We start from the raw sequence: 10877 nt of genomic DNA, 5'->3' as shown, positions 1-10877 counted from the left end.
AGATAGTTCTATGAGTGTCCCTGGTTATTCTAAAGCTAGCTCAAAGATAAGTGACATTGAATATTTTAATTCAGACTTCGATTACAAAGAATAAAACTTTTTCTTATAAAATATTTCTTTATTTGTAAGTTCGTTTACTAGGTTCTGAATAAAACTTTTTCCAATAAAATATTTCTTTATTTGTAAGTTCGTTTACAAGGTTCTGAATAAAACTTTTTCCAATAAAATATTTCTTTATTTGTAAGTTCGTTTACTAGGTTCTGAATAAAACTTTTTCTTATTAAATATTTCTTTATTTGTAAGTTCGTTTACTAGGTTCTGAATAAAACTTTTTCTTATAAAATATTTCTTTATTTGTAAGTTCGTTTACTAGGTTCTGAATAAAACTTTTTCTTATAAAATATTTCTTTATTTGTAAGTTCGTTTACTAGGTTCTGAATAAAACTTTTTCTAATAAAATATTTCTTTATTTGTAAGTTCGTTTACTAGGTTCTGTTAGTTACGAAATTATATTTCATATTTAGCAGTGACTCTTCGGCGAAGTAAAATATCGTGAGATAAGAGAACCGGACATATCCCAATAAGGCCTACCTACTTATGCACTATTTTTATTCATATTCATATTTATTATTAATAGTGTACACATACATTACAAGTCAAGTTTACAATGGGTGAAATATATCCCAGATAGTAAAATTACAGTTCTATTGCCCAATTTCTACCCGATCTACCCGGTTTTGTATTAAAATAACTGTTGGACTGCACAGATTAGGCAGTACATAAATGAGACTCTATCCTGTTTGGTACTAAAATTACAGTTGTATTGGGCAGATTCTTAACTTGTTTTAGCAGTTTTATTAATCGCACTGTCACTTTTTAGTATCTGAGACAAAAACAAGAGTGTGTTTTAAAAAGAAAACTAGTGCCTGCGCTAACTCAGAGGATTGAGTTGACGAGTCGACACCACCACCAGGGTCCGTTTAGTAAGCCGTGGTAAAAAACCGGAACAAAAGGGATTCAAGTATCATGACCTTTAGTGTCGTACTATAATCACGTGACCAGTGTTGTCAGCATAGCAAAAACTATAAAATAGCACAGGCGCGCCCTCAAATCCCACGACTCTTCTCTTTCCGCACAGACTCTATCCTATAATTCTCCGTTGACGTGCAGTTCGCGTTTGTCAGCAATCAGCATAATAAATCACCCATGACAAGAAATAACTTGAAATGAATAAGTAACTATGTATCAAAGACATATGTAACTCCGTATAAGATGAATTAAGTCTAAGAAAAAAACGTGCCTCGGAAATCAAGAAAAAGTCATTCTCGGATAGATGGCGCACACACCTTTGGCCTATGGTCGGCTAGATGGCGTTGACGTTGAGGTATCAGTGAATGAACATGGGTTAAAATGATATAAAAATAATAAAATCATTTATCCATATATATAAATTTTTTCGATAGTTTTATACGTTTTCATTTTGAGTTTTAGTCGTGTGTCGGTAGATGTCGATAGATAGGCAGTAAATTTACTGTGACTACAAAATTTACTATGACAGGACCCCTCTATACTATCAAAATACCTATATATAGGTACCCAACTATATCGAATTTGGCTCGTTTTGACGAGTACTTTGGTCTTCAATGGTAGTCAGGGTCTGATTATGGCATCCAGAGTTCTATGATAACCCAAACTTAATCATGCTTACGAATCGGTGCAACGACAGGAGTGGCAGCGCGCTTAGTGGGTGAATCGACATTGCATTCTACACTAAAATTACCTGTACAAAAGGATGGTAGAATAGTACAGATGCCTATTCTTACTTCAACTACTTGCGCTTGATGCGGCAAGAGTGGCAGCACATTGAATTTTTATTCATCGAACAAATCTCTAAATATGATCCCATATGAAATGCTTGTGTATGGTGGATTCCCGACTTAAACAACTCAAAACAATGAGTTTCTCTTTGGCGGTATAAATATTTGTGTATTTGGTGAGTTAATGCAGTTGCCTCCTGTGCAAGGAAATCAAGTCTTTGATCAACCCTCCAGATTTGTCCCTGCAACACACTTTATGGCGTACTTTCTCTTTAATAGAATTAACCGACAATATGAGGCAACAAGGTAGCACAACTTTTAAAAAACCTCCTGAATTCATTACGTATAGGTGAACTTCAATCAGAACATTTTACTATTTTATTTAATCTGCTGAAAAAAGAACCAATTGGCGAATTCGCGATTGAAAAAGCCCTAAGAATTTATCCTACTAACCAGCAAGTCTACGATCACAACAAAACTGTTCTGTAACATTTCCGAGCTCGTGGTGTAACTACTATGAACAAATTAATAGCACAAGATAGTCTAGTAACGTGTACCCGAAAAAAAAATTTAGATCTAAATAATATTATACCATCTGATATAAACAAGACAGGAGGGCTACCTAAGGAGTTAGAAATATTTGTTGGGGCCAAGGTGATGTTGCGTTACAATGTAGATGTATCTAAAGGTCTGGTGAATGGTGCTATAATATGTCCATTATAGAAATCATATGGGCCTGCTTCCGGAGAGCACAAATGTATGATACTGACATACCATCCGTCTGTATAGACTTCGGTAAAGACGGTGTTCATCTCATTCAACCCAAGACTGTGCAATTTCTAGCAAAATATAGTCACGGAACAGCAGAATGAAGAATGTTGCCAATTATATTACTCGTATGTTGGGCTTGCACAGTACAATAAATGCAGGGTAGTACTGTCGACCATGCCGTTGTATAGGTACTTAGGCTCGAAGCTCTTCGCTGCCGGTCAAGCATACGTGGCCTTAAGTAGGGTAAAAACATTAGAAGGAATAAAATTAATAAACGGTTATTAAGATAAATTACTTATTATCACAGATTCTCCTCTCCTTGGAATTGTAAATAATATATTGCAATGCCCAAAAGGGTTCACAAAGAACTAGCTTATAAGTTTACCTCCTGTACAATTATTTTGTGAATTTTGCAATAAAATATTGAGTATTTAATTTTTTTCTTTCAAAATTTTACTATCAAGTTTTAACGAAATTACACAATGTATACGATATAAAAGCTTGTCGCGAGATTAACCTTTGTATATAGATAAACAAGTAAAATAAATAACTTGATGGATTTCAATAAAAAAAAAATAAAGTAAATACGAGTACTTAAATCTCGCGACAAGCCTTTATATCATATAAATTGTGTAATGACGTTAAAACTAGATAGTAAAATTTTTAAAAGAAAAATTTATTTTATTCTTTTTAGCGCATTTAAATAAAAGCTTGTTTTTAAACAAGTTATTTTACTTTTAATTTACTATCAAAATTGGTATACTGGAACAAATCGTTTTTATCTAATACTGCACAAAATAGATATACCTACGTTTTTTGTTGTGTAGGTAGGCTGCATCTATCACTATGCATTTAAGGGTTAACAAAGGGATGAAATTATGCTTGGTGCCTTAAACCCGACTTAAACAATCTACTTTTCATATAGTTAGCCTTAAACAATCTACTTTTCATGTCGTTAATATTCACCTACTAAAACATGTTGATAAGTACAGAATGTTTCAAACATACCTACATATATCGAAAAAATGCCAAAACTGATAAAGAAATGGCCTTGAAAAAATGTCGAGAAACTTACTTTTAGCAATATTTTAGCTCAAACCGCTGTAAAACCTGAACTGCTCACCTGAGGCCTAAACCATGTATGATGAAGTTAATAAGAATAGAAAATGAATCATTTTTTTCTTTGGAATGATACTTCTAGCGTCTATAGTTTAGTTCGCGAGATATGGCCGCTGTGTCCACTTATATTTGTGTTAACCTACCTCGGTCTCCCCTACGTCTTTTTACTATGAACGGGAGACTTTTTGCGATAAGTAACTCGAAAACTGATAACTGATCATGTTCGCTATAGTTTGTATTGAATGTCTTTCTTAAGCTCTATTTCTACGATTTTTTTCATATTTTTGGACCCATGGTTCAAAAGTTAGAGGGAGAAGGTACCTACACAATTTTCTTTTTCGGAGCGATTATTTTCATAAATATTCTATTTATCAAAAAATGATTTTTAATGATTCCTATTCATTTAGAAAGACCTATCCAACGATTTCGCACACTGTAGGGTTTAAGCGAAAAAAAATTACACCCCCACTTTAAATGTAGGGGAGGTGCTTTAAAAAAACTTTTTAGATAATTATTGTACGACTTTGTCAGATTTACTGATTTATATATCCATGCCAAATTGCAGCTTTCTAGCACTAACTATCACGGAGCAAAGCCTCGGACAGACAGCAAGACGGAAATGGCAAAACTATAAGGGTTCCCAGTTGCCTACGGAACCCTAAAAAGGCAACCTGTATTAGATGCATTATTACCATAATTTAACCTACTTGGCTGTGAATTATAAAAAAGTCACAGTGGTGTTAACTGCATGTTTGTATACCAAAATGTATCTCCGCCCAGCCAATTTTCTGTAATCGATACATCACATCGTGGCGGCCCATTAACTTTTTTGTTCGTGATGATTCGACTAAGCAGCATAGCTAAGTACTCTTAAAATCGGCACAAAAAATAAGACGGTGAAGGTTTTGGAAATATTTCGCACTTAACGCTGGGACCGTGCGGACAGAGCGACCCACACTTCTTGACAGGTGCTATCGTTTGTAAATGCAATAGTTTTATTTATTATAAGTAAACTAAAAAATACAAAAAATCTTGTTTCTATACATCATTGGAGTCATGCGTACTGCGGCTGCGTGCTACATGGCGCTGTAATATTGTTCTTACATTCAGTGCATACCGACGGGTAGGTACTCGTCGTAGCCGTCGTTCGTCGCCGCAGTGTAGGTAGGTACAGGTGTACCTACACTGCTCTACAGATACATTTCGAATATTTCAATAGCGCATTATGGGTATAGGTATAAACTATCGTAAACTATTAATTATTTTAGATTCAATTCAATTTGCCAAATACGTAACAAAAATGAGGTCATTCGGAAAAATCGTTTATTTTACTTCACACTGCTTTGTATTTTGTATGCGTTATTTAAACTTGAGAAGGGGTTTAATCAACTTTTACTGTAAGTTTGTCGTCTTTCTATTCAAACGTACCGGTTATCTGGCTACCTATTCTTTGCAAGTATCAAGATCGAGCGGCGACTGTTGGGAACAAAGGTAAAAACGCGTGGCGCCTGCGCATTAGGAGCCTGGTTATTTATAGTGGGATTATTGGGTTGCGTTGCGTCTTTGTCTTGCAAGGGGCAAGCGGTGGTCCCGCTCCCTCAGACAATTAGCTGACGCCGGCCCCGCCCGTGCTGTCATGGATAGCTCAATATTTGTGTGAAGACAATGTGTTAGTTTTTGCTCCGTGTTGCGTCCCTCGTGCAACGCGATGCGCTGGCTCGTGCCCGGCGTGTAATTTATGGCATTCCACACATTTTTGGAATCAAATATCGAAGTATTTTCTCTCAGAGTTGACGTCGCATCTCGTTTCCTTTATAGCTGTACCTACCTAACTACGGCGCGGACGACGGAACAAGTCACTGGGATACATATAAAATTAAAAATAAATGGCCGTCTTGTTACTGCAAAAATGTAGGTATGCTATGAAAAAAATCTCCTAATGATATCAAATAGGGTCGGGTAGGGAACATTAAGTAGGTATTTGGATAATTGTTAAAGGTGTTTAAATGTAATTTGGTAAAATAATCAGCGTCCGTTTAAGTTTTTAAACTTTTGAAATAGGTATTTGTTAAATAATACAACGTCGTTATACGCGTCGCTAGTCGATTTTTATACATGCGTATATATTTTTGCAAATCTGAAGTAAGTTCCCATAACACTTTAAATCTTTCTCCATGGTTTGGCGCAATCTTAACAGTCTCAAAAAAACATTTATTTTCGTTTTATTGTCAACAGAATCCGTTAAGTGATACTTGAGGATTAATATCCATTATAAAAACGTAATAAAACATCAAAAAAAAATCCCATCGTGAAGAAGCCGCTCGCTCGCGCCGACGAGACGGTCTCAACCACGAGTGAGCACGAGACGAGAGCGAGAGGGCTGTGGATAGCACCAAAAATTGCGCCATGAACTAAAACTTACAAAATATGGAATTATTTTATGGCTTGCTCTATACTAGAATTTTTTTAGAAAAACTTTAATACATGCTTTTATACTTGACTGTATGTACCTACATTAAGCAATTTTAAGTAGTTTTTTTTTTATTTGTTATTGATGTACCTAATTTTAAGTAAAAATATCTGGGAGACCGAACATTGCTCGGAAAACATATAAATACTCAACAATGTGCGTTTTCCCAGAGATAAGACCTAGCTAGATCGATTTATCGCCCCCGAAAACCCCCATGTAGCAAATTTCATCGAAATCGTTAGATCCGTTTCCGAGATCCCCGAAATATATATATCTATATAAATACCTAAACAAGAATTGCTCGTATAAAGGTATTATCAGGGCTCGGAAACCGGTATTTGCTCCATACAAAAATACCGGTATTTTTACGTTCTTTTTCGTTCTTTGGTATATTATTACATTTTTAAAGGAACAACCTAATAATACAAAGTCGTTACCTAAATACATGATTCAGTCCTACGTAAATAGGATAAAATAATTATAAATATTGTGCTATTTCGGGGTTTTTTTTAAATACCGGTTCCGAGCCCTGGGTATTATAGATAGATAGATAGATAAATAGATAGATGTACAACACTAATTTATACTTATTACGTCATACGACTGGCGAATGACAAATCGTTTACTTTTCGAATAACTTAGGTAAATTGTCAATTCTATCCCCATTAATCAACTTTTTGATATTACAGTGTCATTGGCGTGGAGTAAGTAATTACCAGCACTCATTAGTTTTTTACAGAACTTTCTAAAAGGCTGGTCGACTCCACTTGACTGGTGACCGAAGAGCATTACAATTACAATGGGATACCTAGATGGCTGTATTGTACCACCGTGCCACGAAGCGGGTTGGTGCTGTTTAATTGCGAAATTGAAAGTGCGAATGTCAAAGAATGCATATAACACTTTACTCTCGCGTTTTGTACACATATTTAATTACACCAACGGGTCTACCGCGATATAATTTCATTGTTTTTACCTTTAATTATATCGCGGTAGACCCGTTGGTGTAATTAAAGAATGCATATGTTCCGATCGCCCGACCAGAGTTATGATACATATGTACCTAGACCTAGACTAGAGATGTTACAGTTATGTAACTAGATGCAAAATAAAGAAATTAATAAAGTTAAAACTAGGAACGGAACGTGTCATACGATATTTGAATATCTCCCATATCCGTCATAATGTTTGATAATACCATATTATTTTGGTACAGTCAGCATCAATAGTAGGTACCGGAAGAAACAGCGTGCCTAAATTATCTCATATCTCGGATTAATATAGATAAATCTCTAAAATTCACGTTCAAAATACATATTTTAAGGTTAGCTGGAAGAGATCCCTTACAGGGATAAGTTCGCCTTTGTACCTATATTTCTGTAAATATTATGTAAACCTGTGTTGTGTACAATAAAGTGATTACTACTACTACTATATTTTAAAGACAAACAGTATGAGGATTCCATACAAGTGATAGTCTTACCCCACCTTACCTTAATTGTTCTACAAATAAAGACTTATATATGCATATTTTTATATTCATACACATATGTATATACAGTCAAACCTGTATAAGCTCAAGCTCAAGGGGCCAGAATATTTTTCTCGCTCATAGAGGTTTTTCTCTAATCCGAGTTTCTCACTCTTAGAGGTAGGTAAGGGATCGATGATTTCTCGCTAAGGCATCAGGTTTGAAAAAGAAGTCGCAGTGATATGTTCTATTACTAAAATTACTTATTCGATACAGCTAATATGTATGGAAACTAAATTTACTTTTCGTGTGTGTTTTCGTGATTTCCCGTTCTCGAAAGAAATTGCAATTTTTATCGTTAAGACCTATTTTTCATTTGGACATTCCTTTTCGCAAGTTTGATCGAAAATATCGGTTCACGACGCACATTTTTTTTCTCCAAAAGAACCAAAAACAATGACCTATGAGAGAAACCCTTTTTTATAAACAATTAAAAAATGGTCAGATGCACCACGTGCGCGTTAGTTCCACGAAAATTTGAAAGTATCAAAAATAACGGATAATAATTACACTCAGGTTCTCCCTTATAGAGGCCAAGGGATAGACACTCTCTGATACAGAGGTTCGAACGGGACAAACAACTCTCTCTTAAAGAGGGTTGTATCTTTCGCTAATAGAGGTAATCTAGGCAAAAATTGAGCCGTGGCGAAATGGCGGGATAACGCGAGGAAGAAGAGAGAGAGGGCAAAAATTACGGGACCTTATAATTACTCTCGCTAATAGAGGTTTCTCGTTTATCCAGTTCTAACTTATCCAGGTTTGACTGTAACTGCTTTCATGAACAAACACATGAACGTTTACGTAAAAACTGATACGATATTTATAACTGAGTCTCCCCTACATTGAATTGCATACATCGAGGAACTCTTGGCAACAGCCTCGGTCTTATGTAGTCTGCGAAGTGCTGCGAAGATACTTCCTTTTGCTTGTTACTTTCAATATATGTATGTATCTACCAAAAACGCTCTGTTAAGTAACGCTTAACATGCTGTGATCACGGAACGCTACCCTGAGACATGCTCTTGGCCTGTTTTTTTAGTTCCTCTATATTAGTTTGATATGCAAGTATCTGAGGATTCAATGCAGTTCAAGAACAAAACGTAGCAATAACAATCAATATTTAATTAAACAGGAATTTATTATTTAATAAAATAAAAAAAAATAGGTAGGTACTTAATTGAAAAAAAAATGATTCTGGTGATTAATTTTCCACAAATTCATTCTCTAACACTAAAATATCAATTTGTGTTCTTAAATTCAAAGTTTTAGGCAGGAAAAAATATTAAATGAAGTCGGATAATCTATTAAATATCTCAAAAAAACGCACACGAAATATAAGTAAATATAATATTTACCTACATCTAAAAAAATAGGCCCATTTGGCTTAGTGCCGAGGATGCTGGCTTTTCCCCGCTGTATTGCTATATTAATTAATTATATTAACATAATTTATTACTACATGGCAGACATTAGTTAACAATTTTTTTTTTTTTTTTTTTTTTTAAACATTTATTTACATACAATATATATACAGTGGTACTACTAAACGAAATTAATAACTAGCTTAAATCTAAAATAGGCCCTTGAGGCATTGTACCAAGGATGCTGGCGGCATTTCCTCGCTGTATCGCAATGCTGATACGTTGTGCGAGGTAGCTGCCAGCTCTTCGGTCACCAGTTACGTCAACCAGACGCTTCGCGATTTCTGCGAACAACTTATGCGCGCTGGGACCCCATGGACCTAGAGTTTCAACACCAAATGGTACAAAATGGTACTCTCTACCGAGGCTCTTATATTTGTTACGTTTTAGAATTTCGGCGCTTTCCGCCGCTCCGCCCGCTTTTACAGTAGTCCGTTGGAGGTGGGACGGTGCCAGTGTGTCTACGCAGGTAGCATCCCACACTAACATCCGTCCCAAGCTCCAAGGAACTAAGGACACTCCATCGGGCCTCTTGCCATCATCTCTGATAATGCCAGTCGGCTCAAGAAGAGCAGGCACATTGATGGTGGCAAGAGACCGACGGACTATGTCATTAAGCGACGCATGTCTCGAAAAACGGCCTGCACTTTTTTGACAAGATAATCCGTGGTGTCCCAGTCGGTCCACGTCCGTGCCACAAGAGCATATGTGTGGCGTACACACCGAAACCCCGAGTCGCAAACCAGTCGCCAGTCTAAGGGAGGCCGGATCCAAGAAAGTACCAGTATTGGGCGAAGGATGGGCATGTAGCCAGTAACCGGCTTCCCGGGCTCCGACCGCCAAAAGCCTCGCGCGGTCTGGACCTGTACAGTTGTTTAGGAGAGTATTGTAAGTTAAATCACAGTAAACATTATCCCAACTCCTTTGTGAATTTGGGTTGTCTGGAAATTGTTTGCCTGGGCAAGCAATTTTAAAAGCATTTTTGGCGTCCTCAAAGCCCGCAATCTCACAGTTTGTGGGCAAAGCCCTTAAGATATTTCCTATGAGACCAGACGTGCTATGAGTGGACGCCAAAAAGGCTGGGGAAGCCACACTGGAAATTTTGCGAATTCCTAAACCTCCAAACCGAATGGGGAGGGACGCTTGAGACCAGGAAGGCTCACTTAGCTGAATGTTTAGAATCGTCTCTAAACTAATTTTGATCAAATCATCTATGGGCGACAATAAATTTTGATGTTTCCAGAAAGGACAACAGCGGAGCACATACGTAAATTTAGGGACAAAAAGGCAGAATTTAAGAATCACAAGAGCATAATGAGGGCTAATTTCGAGTAAGCGATCCGTGTGATTTTTGAATTTAGTTATGGAGTTAGAAATATAATCGGGAAAAGATTCTTCGAATATAGGAGAACCCAGGAGGCAAAGAGAATACTTGTCTACTGATTTGATATTGGGAGTCAGATCGTCAAATTTGGGTTGTAAGTTGGTCAAAGTACAAGAAGATTTTTGAATAAAGAGTTCGCATTTGCTGAAATTCAGCTCTAAACCAATATTTTCGAAACTACTCTTAATAAAAGACAAATCAGAGAGTACAGTACTCACGTCACCTCCTAGGGTTCCGTCATCTAAGTACCACACATTGAATTTTGATTTTAAATTTTTGATAATTGGATTTATAGCCATTTAATTTTAGATAAATGTGTAAGTACATAAGATTAATATTACCTTGACATTTTATAACATATAGG

The sequence above is a fragment of the Cydia splendana genome, chromosome Z (genome assembly GCF_910591565.1).
Source record: "Cydia splendana chromosome Z, ilCydSple1.2, whole genome shotgun sequence".
NCBI classification, from domain to species: domain Eukaryota; kingdom Metazoa; phylum Arthropoda; class Insecta; order Lepidoptera; family Tortricidae; genus Cydia; species Cydia splendana.
This window is presented reverse-complemented; position numbering follows the sequence as displayed.